General features: G+C 40.2%; 1 protein-coding gene across 3 annotated transcripts in view; it reads right to left on the bottom strand.

Moving 5' to 3' along the window:
- Positions 1 to 13,678, bottom strand: part of ppargc1a (peroxisome proliferator-activated receptor gamma, coactivator 1 alpha) — a 1,156,878-nt gene that overhangs the window by 287,060 nt on the left and 856,140 nt on the right. The gene's annotated exons all lie outside the window — the stretch shown is intronic.

Raw genomic sequence — 13,678 nt, 5'->3', positions numbered from 1 at the left:
ATTTGACAGTGATCGCAGTCAGTACAATGAAACAGGTAAGTTCATGTACAGTAAAGGCTACCAATGTTGTTAAAACAAATACAGTAAATCACAGTACAGAAAAAAATTTAAGGAAGTTGATAAGCTAGCGTGCTATACATTACTCTAGGATCATTTTCCACCTTTTATGATTTGAAGAGTTTCTACACTGGAATACACTGGTGTTAGTGACTTACAACCTGAAAACACCAGAGAAGTATTTGGTGGCATACAGGCATTCTGGTCAAACAGGAAGAAAGCTCTGTTAGCCGAGAAGCAGGGTGATGGGCCGGAGTGCTTCTGAAGTAACCTACATTTAAACAAACTGGGTGGAGACCTAACATTTGAATCATTTAGCTGAAGAAATACATTTTGTATGTGTGCATTTTCAATGCCCTCAACCGTCAAGAGATGTTTAAAGAGAGTGAAGTGAAGCCAAGTGAAACAATAAACCAAACTGCTAACTATGACTGAAGTGACTTTACTGGATCAACTACAGCATGGAAGCCAAAACCTGCCAAGGAGCCACCGCCAACAAGACAGTTATAAAAAGACCAGGATACTGCGTCAGACATACAGAGTTACATATCATATGTGCTGAAAGGTGGGGAGACTATGAATATCAAAGAGGTGTCTAGGTGTGTAAAGTATTTCAGTTACAGTGGAAAAGTTGAGTATAGGTTGAGATGTTAAAGTGACAGTGAGAATTTATAGTATAGATACTTTTCAAATAAAAGAATTAAACTGTTAAATTAAACTGAATAGTGTTTACAGTACATCTTGTCCTCAGGCCCAATAAAACTCAAACACAGTGTTCACCTACAGTCACCTTGCTTGTCTCAGATGCAAATTTAGGAGGGGTGCAAAAAATTAAAAAAAAAATTCACACATCACTCTAGAACACAAAGCTCTGCAATGTCCTGTATTTCAATATTTTCTAACGTGTTTTTCAGTTTTAACATTATTTTGTGAATACATAAATATATATAATTAAAAATTTTGTTAATAGTTTTTTGTGTGTCATATTGTTGCAGCATTAAACATGGCAACACCCTCTTCTCTGTGTCTAAGTTTTAGAGTTCCATTCATAAAACCTTCCCATGCATTGCCTCCTCAAAATACTGGGGAGTCCGGACTTTGTGTGATGTATTTCATCCAGGGTTTATTTGTGTTTATTTTATTTCTTTGTCAGTTCTTCTTGGCTTTGTTTTTATATAATTTTGTTAATCATTTTATGCCAATATTCTTTAATCATTATGCATTGTGTACAGCTGCATTTAAGCTATATTCCTTGTGTTTTGTGGGTGCATCCTCAACAGTTGGGGTCTCTATAACAGCACAGCCTTTATCTTGAGGTTGATGAGAAGGTTCTGGCAAAGCATCATTGTCTGTTGAGGAGTACCATCATTGTAAGTATTGTTTTGAATTTAGTGTGGTTATTTGGATTATTTGGAGTTTTGTTTTTTTTTAATATTTTGTTTTATGTATTTTGGACTGGCTTTGGTTATTTTTGGATTACTTTTTTCCCTACGATTTCTGTTTTGCTTTGATATTATTACATTTTTCTTTAATATACACTACTTACCTGAAGGAATTCTCCTAGATCAACTTTATTGATGTTTTTTGGGAATTTTGTAGACTTTGAATAGGTCACACAAGACTTTATGGCATTCTCTGCACTACTTTAATGTCTTAAAATAATAGGAATTACACATAGTAGACCAGTAGTCAAGGTGGATTCTTAATAGAACATCATAAAGTCTTAGCGTAACATCATTTCATTCATATTCAATAGTTTTTACAACTTAGCACTGATAATCTAACATTTTATTTGCTGTATTAATTGTTTATATGTATGTTCTGGAGAAAGAGAATGTTCTGCCTACATAAAATCCTTAATCACTGCATATTAATTTCCCCATGGGGTCAAATAAAGATCTATCTATCTATCTATCTATCTATCTATCTATCTATCTATCTATCTATCTATCTATCTATCTATCTATCTATCTATCTATCTATCTATCTATCTATCTATCTATCTATCTATCTATCTATCTATCTATAATAAATGTGATTTTACCTCTTTCTTTTCAGGTTCCGATAATATGAAGAACTGAAAACTGTTCAAATATATGTCTGTTTTACTGAAAGGACTTCTCTAATGCTCTAATTGTTATGATTTGATTATTTTGATTTTTTTAGCTCACATGTGGGTTTTTGTGGTTCCATTTTCTTATTCTGAGAATTATTAGCCTCTATCTTTCATTCTTGGTAATGTTATATAAACTCCATTGTTTTATTATTTGATGGCTGCAGTTATCTTGTTGCTAGAGTTACTCTCTGGTTGTTAATCACATGACCTATCACATGACTTCATCCCATCACCATTATTTAAACATCTTCAGACATTCTCTCTCTGGATTAAAATACTCTATAGAACTTCACTCTGCCTCCTTCATTCTAAAAGGACCCTCCAAGAAGACATCAGTGTTACAACCCTTGTTTTTTTGCTTAACTTTAAGTCTCATTTAACATGTTGGATTAGATGTTTGGATCTGTATATTCTCTTTTGCTTTGGCCCTTAATCCTGGCCTAGAACTCTAATTCCACTTGTTTCTACTTTGTTCTTTCACCTCCAAGCTACTGGCCTCATTTTTCCTCAGGACACTCTTTCTTTCACACAGTGTCCTTAACACTATTATATTAATTCTTCATTCTTTTTCATCTGTGCCATTTGCTCCATTTCAAGCCAAAACAGCATATTTTCATATTGTCATATATGTAAGCACATAGCTATTTAGGCTGATCCACGTTCTGAGGGCAATATGCACTTGAATAGCAAAAATGACTGTGTGCTCTGGTAGATAGAAAAGACTGGGACACTGTATGTCACATTATGTGCAGTGCCATGGGAGATCTTTACAATTTTAGCTACAGACGTACTGTATAAGAAGTGAAAATGATGGCAGCTGTGAACATGTAGGTTAAAAAGGTAATATGTGATCGGTAGGAAGTACTTCATATCTAACTGTCTACTAAGCTAAGCATATTTTATTTTAGCAATTCCTAGAGGTATGATCTGTTATATGATAGGATGAATTTTAAATATGTCTAGAGCCTACTACAAGTCTCACACTTCAAGTGCAGGAAGCGTTTAACCCCAGCCAATAAAAACCATGGACAAGATCATATCCATAGGACCTCCAGGCATTGTGCACACTGAACCACAGTTTAGTTACATTTCAATGGAAAAACCTTCAACACCCAAGGGCCACTGGTAAGGCTCTCGAAAATCGGATAAAGTCTCAGATTATGTCTGTGACAGGAGTTCACCTGAATGCTGTACAGGAAAACTGAGGATGAAGTGAAACTGTTCTGACTTGACACCTTGCACAGACACATGGAAAGCTGTGGGACATTTGCCAGGCGCCTGTTTGTGGACTCATCATTGGAATTCAGCACTATGCATCCTGCCCGCTCTTTACAAGTAACTGAATACTCAATTTTGATTATAATCACAGGCAATGTTTCTTTTTAACTGACAATCTAAGAAAAATCCACTCCAATGTCATCATATCTTCAGAAATATTATATACTGTATATACTGATCCATGCTTCTTTCTTTGTTCTTCACACCAGTGACTCTAAGTATGTCAATGCTAATGCCTGTGACACAGAGTTTGTCAATGGCAGTTCACTTACTCTTCTAGTGACCTCTGTTACAAGATGGCTGAGTACTTTACAATTTCATAAACTGTAATGACAGTACACCAATTGGCCTACTGTGTGAATTTCCCATCGGGATTAATAAAGTATCTATCTATCTATCTATCTATCTATCTATCTATCTATCTATCTATCTATCTATCTATCTATCTATCTATCTATCTATCTATCTATCTATCTATCTATCTATCTATCTATCTATATGCTTTCAAGACAGAAGACTTGGTTTTATATTTAGACCTTTTTATCAATGAAACCCTTCAGAATGAGCCCTACTGTTGATTACAATAATAAATTATTAATTCTTTACCATTACCAGCTCCTTGGAAGAATTTTTAACACCACACACACACATAAATATATATATATATATAAAGAGAGAGAGACAGAGAGTATATATATATATATATATATATATATATATATATATATATTGCATAGTTTACTGTCAAATAATGCAAAAAGTACATGACACGTGTTTCACCCTTATTTGGGCTCATCAGGTATACACACTCTACTGCTCCCTTTGCGGGGATCGAACCTCGGGTGTCAGAGTCAGAGATGAAGTCCCTTTACGCGGTGCCACGGCATGTAGTTTGTTTATTTGAGGGCCTGTAGATCGGAGTAATTACATTCATTGCAGTCGTAGTCTGAGTCCCAACCTGATTGTATGGATGGTTACCTATCAGGTAACGCATGTGGTTGGTCTGCCATTCAGCAAACATCCGGCACGGGGCCCTTTTCAGTTGCGAGAAGCAGATCATGGAATGTTGCATAGTTTACTGTCAAATAATGCAAAGAGTACACGACACGTGTTTCGCCCTTATTTGGGCTCATCAGGCGTACACACTCTACTGATCAGGTCGGGACTCAGACTACGAATGCAATGAATGTAATTACTCCGATCTACAGGCTGTCAAATAAATGAACTACACGCCGTGGCGCAGCGTAAAGGGACTTTGTCTCTGACACTAACGTGTGAGGTTCGATCCCCGCAAGGGGAGTAGTAGAATGTGTACGCCTGATGAGCCCAAATAAGGGTGAAACACATGTTGCGTACTCTTTGCGTTATTTGACAGTAAACTATGCAACATTCTATGATCTGCCTCTCGCAATTGAAGAGGGCCCCGTGGCGGATGTTTGCTGAATGGCAGACCAACCACATGTGTTACCTGGTAGGTAACCACCCATACAATCAGGTCGGGACTCAGACTACGAATGCAATGAATATATATATATATATATATATATATATATATATATATATATATATATATATATATATATATACTGTATATATACCTTCAAGTGACTACAACAGAGCAAGTCTGATACATTACCCTGATCCATGTGCCATCTCCACTGCTGCTGAAGCTGTCAAGAGATGTAGTGCCCATAGCCAGTGACAGAACAGTGTGGAATAGCCTCCATGCTGATGGCATTAAATCAGAGTGAGTTGACAGAGACCCTCTGTTCAAATCTTCTAGATGTCTGACCTTACAGTGGTATGATGCCAGGGCATACACAGATCTGTGTCTTGAGGAATTCTAGTGCACATGTGGTGCCTTGTCCTGTCTTCTCTCTTCACATTAAGCACACAGATCCCCTGATAAACCTCATTGGTGAATCGATGCCAACAGGATGGTAAAAAGGGAAGAAGCCACATCTTGTGCCATGTTTGCTTGGCAGTGGCAGTGTTTGTGAGATTGTGAGTGAGAGAGGGGGAGAGAAAAAAGTTGTACTTTTATTGTTTCAAGAGAGGTGAACACCTGCAGTTGAATCTGAGTATCAGATTGTTAACAAACGTCTTGATGGATAAGAGGCATCTCGGGGTTAAGTACATTAATCATTACAGGAAACATACATACAGGAAGGGAGAACAGGGAGAAGCCATGTCTTTAACTGTATTTGCTTAGCAGCGGTCAAATGAGCAAGTGTGTAAGTAAGTGAGTGAGCGAGGGAGTACAAAGCTGTACTTTTATTGTGCTCTATCTTAAGGCTAGAAGAGTACTAGGAGATAATATCTGAGGCTAGGGATCTGCCCTGGCAATCGGAAGGTTGTCGGTTCGAATCCCGTAAAATGCCAAAAGGGACTCTGCTCTGTTGGGCCCTTGAGTAAGGCCTGAAATTGCTAAGCGCTTTGAATAGTGAGAAAAGCACTATATAAATGCAAAGAATTATTAAAATGTAGTCAAGACCAGAAACAAGTCAAAAACTATTACATTAACTTATTTGGCTGAAGCTTTTTTCCAAGGTGACTTACAACATTTATGACACAATTTCTTTTGGCTTTCCAATTGGAGCTCAGGCAGGTCAAGTGACTGGCTCTTGGTCATATAGAGTTATTAGCAAGATTTGAACCCACAGCCTCAGGATTTGAAGTCTGAAGCCTTAAACCCTACACCACACTACCTGCCTATTACAAAGCTTAATCTCTAATCATAAACAAAATCAGAGGGAAAGTCGGAATTTCAGAAGAAAGCAACCCAAGAGAGAGAAATTCAGCCTACATTTGTTTCACTTTCTGCATCCAAATCATATAAATGAATGAACTGTCACGCTGGCATTTAAGGGGACGTGGTGATGAAGTAAGATGCAGTCCTTTCCAACAACATATTCCTTGGCAACTGGGAGCAGTATGGCAGTAATGAGAGCACCCATATGCAAAATAAAATAACATTGTGGCATCATGAAATAAATAATCACTACAATCAGGATTCATTATAATGCAAAGTAATTGCACTTAAATGTTCCAGAATTAAAGAAACCTGTATTTCACTGTGACCACAGCAGAGCAGCAAGAATAGTCATGGTACCAACTTAATTACAGCAAAAGGGTGCACAAAGATACAACAGAAAAGACATTAACCAGAGGTTTTTGCCTTTTGCTTTCGATCTTGAATCTCATACAGGAGCTTTTTGAGTCCTGGATGTGGCACCAAGTTCTAGGGCTATCACTTTTTAAGGTGTTCTGTCTGGGAAGGGAGGGGTCAGGTTTGGGCATCCTCACTGGGCATGTTCTCGATACTGCGGGAGGAAGAGAAGATACTGTTAGTGACAGCACCACCTCTTTCCCTGCAGCAGTATCACTTACCTCAGGTGGGCCCAGAAGACGATATCCAGTTGCACATGTGTGACACCAAGCATACTTTTGCTTGGAAAAATGCATCAAAACAGAAATACATTTAAAAGTGAACATTTCATAACATATTGGTTTATCTGCATTAAAGTCTATTTGAGTAATAATGCGTTTCAATGGATAAGGGACATGTATGGTTTTACAATTTTATACCAGAAAAAAATCAAAAAGTTTTCATTATACCAAGAAATGGATTTTAGGCCATACCGCCCACTGCTACCCAGTAGGTAAGTGAACCCAATAGTAAGAACAATTAGAGTCAATTGATTGACTACAGCAAGACTTGCTCAGAATAAACTGTGCTAATTTTGACCCTTACCATCAGAGTGAAGTTTTTCATGGGACTGTAGTTATGGCCTCTGAATTGACTTTGTATATTAGAAAGTGTGTGTCTGTGTGTAACTTACAGGGATTCTCAGGGGTGTTGATACTTTTTATTCATAGTTGCTAGGATAGCAATTGACTCCTGACCAGGAAGAAGTATATTTATAAAAACAGTAATATATAGACACTAATTTTAATACACTCTACCTGTTACAGAGCTGTCATGGTGTCTGAGTAATTAGTATTGCTGCCTCAAAGCTCCCGATTCCTTGGTCTGAATTGTGGCATGTGAACTGTCTTAGCGGAGTGTCTGTTCTCTCTGTATCTGAGTGGGTTTTAATTTGGGTACTGTGCTGGCCCATCTTCGAACATCCCAAAGACATGCTTGGGTAAATGAACTGATGACTGAAATTGAGTGTGTGTAAATATACTCTCAAAAATGATTGGTGTGCTGTGCTGGTTCCTGTTTGCATCCAAAACTGTCTCCATCCCTGTGAAACCTTGAACTGATATAATCGGGTGTATAGATAGATAGATAGATAGATAGATAGATAGATAGATAGATAGATAGATAGATAGATAGATAGATAGATAGATAGATAGATAGATAGATAGATAGATAGATAGATAGATAGATAGATAGATAGATAGATAGATAGATAGATAGATAGATAGATAGATAGATAGATACTTTATTAATCCCAAGGGGAAATTCACATACTCCAGCATGTAAATAAATGTATGTATACCACCCCCCAATGTAACAGAACAACTTTGTAACTTCTGGACTGACACCTAAAAGGTGGAACATGGGAAATTGTAGTAGTTTTATGCTAGGGATCATGTTCATAGCAGCAGTTGGTTGCAATCAAATCCTCTGGCCATTGTGACCACCCAAGACAGAAGCAGATTCTCTACCTACAAGTTAGCTTTAAAGTCAATGACATGGTCAATTTTGGCCCAGCCCTGGAATTACATAAAGAGTCTGGGCTGGCCTAATTATGCTGCAGTAACACCATGCCACATTATTATCAGCAATTCTTCCGGTGTTCCTGCACATTTGTACCATCATTTAACTGAAAGTACTGGCTTACTCATGCTGACTTTCTGCTGTACCTTCAAGCACCAACAAGGTTCTAGTCTTTCTAGTCTGTACTGCCACCTTCAAGTCTGGAAGTGCACTTCTGGATTTCTGGCAGTCCCAACCTTTAAAAAGCCTGTATGATCCTACTTCTCACTGCTTGAAAGTATCTACTGCCCCTATAGGCCAGGGTCTAACATGTGTCTAGTGCCCTAGTGTCTGCTGGCCTGCCAGACCTCAAGTACTACTGCTAAACAGAATACAACTCAAAGAGAAGAACCATCTAATTAGGGACTAGAGTGATTAATTGCAACATACAATATTCTAATGTATAAAATTAGAGTATTTTTTTAAAATGACCTTATTTTATAATTAGCATTAAATCCATCCATCCATCCATTTTCCAACCCGCCGAATCCGAACACAGGGTCACGGGGGTCTGCTGGAGCCAATCCCAGCCAACAAGGCAGGGAACCAATCCTGGGCAGGGTGCCAACCCACCACAGGACACACACAAACACACACACACACACCAAGCACACACTAGGGCCAATTTAGAATCGCCAATCCACCTAACCTGCATGTCTTTGGACTGTGGGAGGAAACCGGAGCGCCCGGAGGAAACCCACGCAGACACGGGGAGAACATGCAAACTCCACGCAGGGAGGACCCGGGAAGTGAACCCAGGTCCCCAGATCTCCCAACTGCGAGGCAGCAGCGCTACCCACTACGCCACCGTGCCGCCCCTAGCATTAAATCAGAATGTGTTAATGATAGATAGATAGATAGATAGATAGATAGATAGATAGATAGATAGATAGATAGATAGATAGATAGATAGATAGATAGATAGATAGATATGCTTGTATAGGCAGCTAAATTACCAAGAGGGTGCTGAAATGGTGTCTGGCACTTGAAGGACTGGCAGTCAGAAATGAAAAGTGAATGTAATTCAGTGGAACAGGCTGTGAGAATAATCCCAGAAGAAAACTCGGGTCTTCTTTTAATGAGATATTATTGCTGCCTTTTCTTTTCCTTAACATTTATGTTCCAGGCCTTGCAGCTGAAAGTTTTGGGTGTTCAGCAGCTTTCAGTAAGGACTCGATTTTATGGCCCATTAATGACTTTCTTCTCCTTCTGGGAGCTTCACGTCTGACACTCACAAGACAAGGCAAATTTATGTAGAATTCAAAAGTTACTTTTCCATGCAATGCTTCCAAACTTGGCAGTTAAAGTTTATACGGTACCGTATGCATTTAATAAAAAGCATAAACTAAGATCAAGGACTAGGCTCAGAAAGAGATATTCTGAGTGAAATACAAATATTCAACTGGAATTGCCACTTATAACGACATCCTGCCTTCACCCACAAAGCCTGAATTTCCAGTTATACAAAGTACATTTCCAGTCAGGTTCTGTTTTAAATCACATGATGATTCAGGTAACCATATGGCTATTATCCTTGTTGGCTGATATAAAATACTAAACAAGTATAAGATAATTATATTCTGCATATGTTTACTAACTTATATTATGCACAAATTATACATACAATGCCTATAAAAAGTAGTCTTATCCTTGGAAGGTTTACATTTTATTGTTATATAACATTGAATCACAGTGGATTTCATTTGGACTAATTTTGGACAGAGATCAACAAAAAAATATTTTGTTCTTTTCAAAGTGAAAACAGATCTCTTTAAAGAGATTGAAATTAATTACAAATATAAAGCACAAAATAATTGATCACATAAGTGTTCACCCCTTTTCATATGACACATCTAAATCATCACTGGTGCAGCCAACAGGTTTTATACGCCACATAATTAGTTTAATGGAGATCACTTGTGGGGGGTTTCATTTGATTGTAGTCTAAATGCACCTTATCTGGAAGGTTCAACTTGTGCTGAGGTAGTATGGTGCCCTAACCTACACAATGAAGACAGCTCTGTGAGAAGGTGAGTGAAAAGCACAAGTCAGGGGATGAAGACAAGAAAATATCCAAGTCACAGAATATCCAGTTCAGTCAATCATTAAGAAAGGAAAGCGTATGTATGTAAATGTGCCTAGAGCGGGCTGTCCACTAAAACTGAGTGACCATGCAAGGAAAAAACTAGCGACGGAGGCCAACAATAATGAAGGAGCTACAAGCTACAGAGACTGAGAGTTTAGAGCCTGTGCATGCAACAACTGTTACCCAGGTGCCTCAACAGTAGCAGCATTATCGAAAAGTGGCAAAATGAAAGACACTGTTAAAAACCACATATGACATATAGGCTAAAGTTTGCCAGAAGCCACATGGTAGACTTTAAAGTCAGCTGAAAGAATGTTCTGTCAACCGATGAGACCAAAATTTGGCTTTTTGGCCAACAGACTTAAAACCATGTTTTGTATGTTCAACATTGCACATTATCAAAAGCACACCATTCCCATTGTGAAACACGATGTTGACAGCCTCATGTCATGGGGATGCTTCTCTGCAGTAGGATAGGATAGAGGGTAAAATAGATGCAGTCTGCAAGAAATCTACTCCTTTTGAGATTTGTTTTCTAGCAAGGCAAGAACCCCAATCATAAAGCAACAACAATGTTAAAGTCCTGGAGTGGCTAAGTCAGTTCAACTGAAAATTTCTGGATGGCCTTGAAAAAGGCTGTTCACTTGCAATCAGCATGCAAGCAAAGCTGACAGTGACCTGTGCACACAGACTCTGGCTGTCATGGCTGCCAATGGTACATCTGCTAAATACAGACTTAAAGGGGTCGAATAATTATTCGATCAATTATGTTGTGGTTATATTTATCATTAATTTAGACCACTTTGCACAAATTTGTTTACTCTTTGATATTAATGACTCTTTCTCTGTAGGTCAATGTCAATTAAGTCAAATTAAATTCACTGTGATTCAATGTTCCATAATAACAAAAAAGTAACAACTTTCATGATGGTGAGTACTTAACATATGCATTGTAACATGGCCTTCTTAATCCCATTTAACCTAATCCAGGGTCATGAGGGGCAGAAGCCTATTCCAGCAGAAGTAGACACAAGGCAGGAGCTAACCTATCACAGAACCCATTCTCATATGGTCAATTTGGAATCACTAGTTTAATTAACGGCGGCACGGTGGTGCAGTGGGTAGCGCTGCTGCCTCGCAGTTGGGAGACCTGGGGACCTGGGTTCGCTTCCCGGGTCCTCCCTGCGTGGAGTTTGCATGTTCTCCCCATGTCTGCGTGGGTTTCCTCCCACAGTCCAAAGACATGCAGGTTAGGTGGATTGGCGATTCTAAATTGGCCCTAGTGTGTGCTTGGTGTGTGGGTGTGTTTGTGTGTGTCCTGCGGTGGGTTGGCACCCTGCCCAGGATTGGTTCCTGCCTTGTGCCCTGTGTTGGCTGGGATTGGCTCCAGCAGACCCCCGTGACCCTGTGTTCGGATTCAGCGGGTTGGAAAATGGATGGATGGATGGATAGTTTAATTAACATCCAAGTGTTTGAGATGTGGGTGGAAAACAAAAGAACCTAAAGAAAGACGAATATGGACGTGAAGATGAATATTACAGCTTTTTTAATATCATTGGTTTCAGAAACTGTTTTGAGAAGCACAAAGTAAGTATCAAAGTGAAAATTATTTTAAAAACGATAAGAACAAAAAACTTGCCAACCTTTCAGCATAATTCAAAATTCAAATACTTCTTGGCTTATAACAAGTCAAGTCAAGTTGGGAAGGATGCAATGGTACAGTGCTTTGCCGCACACACTACATGACGAAACAACTCAGGATCCTGGTTTGCAACCCCCCACGCAGACACGCGCTCCAGTCCCACCCTCCGGAGATGACCCTCTATCTGCAGCAGCCAGGTGTTACATGGGCGACCCTTGGTCTGGTCCAGCCACTCGGGTCCCCAACAATGAGGGTCTTATGAGCTGGATCACCCTCTGGGAAACGCGCCACATGGCCGTAGTGCCGTAACTGACTCACAATGCAGGTAATGTGCCTCATTCGGGATTCCATGAGCAACCGCTCATTCGACACAAAGTCAAACCAACGGTACCCAAGGATTTTCCGGAGAGACACAGTACCAAAGGCGTCCAGTCTTCGTTGTAGGTCACTGGATAGCGTCCATGTCTCTCAACCATATAGTAAGACAGGAAGCACCAGGACTCTAAAGACTTGGACCTTCGTCCTTTTGCATAGATATTGGGAGCGCCACGCACCCTTTTCCAGTGACCTCATAACCCCCCATGCTCTCCCAATCTGTCTACTGACTTCATAGGAAGAGTCACCAGAGACATGAATGTCACTGCCAAGGTAAGTAAACCTCTCGATAAGGTTGACACTCTTTCCGCAAACAGACACACTGCTGATGGCTGTGCCCAAGAGGTCATTAAAGGCCTGGATCTTGGTTTTTATCCAGGACACTTGCAAGCCCAGACACTCAGACTCCTCGCTCAGTTTCTCAAGCACCCCAATCAGAGCCTCCATCGACTCTGCGAAGATCACAGCATCGTCAGCAAAGTCAAGATCCGTGAATCTTTCTTCACCAACAGATGCCCAACAGCCACTGGACCCCAAGACCTTGCCCAAACACTCAGTCCATACAAGCATTGAACAGAGTAGGAGCAAGAACACACCCCTGACAAACCCCAGAATCAACTGGGAAAAACGCAGAGGTCCTGCGTTCACTCTGCACAGCACTCACAGTACCAGTGTACAGGCCGGCCATGATATCCAGCAACCTCGAGGGGATCCCGCGAATCCTCAGGATGTCCCACAGGGCAGTTCGATCAACTGAGTCGAACGCTTTGCGAAAATCGACAAAGGCTGCAAAGAAACTCTGCCAATATTCACGTTTGCGCTCCATGAGAACCCTCAGTGCCAGGATGCGGTCGATTGCAGACTTCTTAGGCATAAAACCAGACTGTTCCAGTCGCTGGTAGGTTAGCAAGTGATCACGGATCCTATTGAGGATGACCCTAGCAAGGACCTTACCTGGCACCAAGAGCAGTGTTATCCCCCTGTAGTTGCTGCAATCCAGGTGATCACCTTTCCCTTTCCAGATAGGAACGACAAGTCCCGTTTTCCAGTCAGCTGGGATGATGCCAGTCTCCCAAATGGAAGTAAAAATTGCTTGCAATGCCAGGAGAACAGCCTTACCACCAGCCTGGGGAAGTTCACCCCGGATGCCACAGATCCCTGCAGTCCCCCCCCCCCCCCCCCCCCCCCCCTCAGCTGGTTTACCACCTGTGCAATCTCAATGAGATTGGGTGGTTCACAGCTAATTGGAGTATCAGCCTCAAAAACCGCAAACCCAGAGATATCCAATGTCCTAGCCGGAGGATTAGATAGATAGATAGATAGATAGATAGATAGATAGATAGATAGATAGATAGA

The sequence above is a fragment of the Erpetoichthys calabaricus genome, chromosome 5 (genome assembly GCF_900747795.2).
Source record: "Erpetoichthys calabaricus chromosome 5, fErpCal1.3, whole genome shotgun sequence".
NCBI lineage: Eukaryota > Metazoa > Chordata > Cladistia > Polypteriformes > Polypteridae > Erpetoichthys > Erpetoichthys calabaricus.
This window is presented reverse-complemented; position numbering and strand designations above follow the sequence as displayed.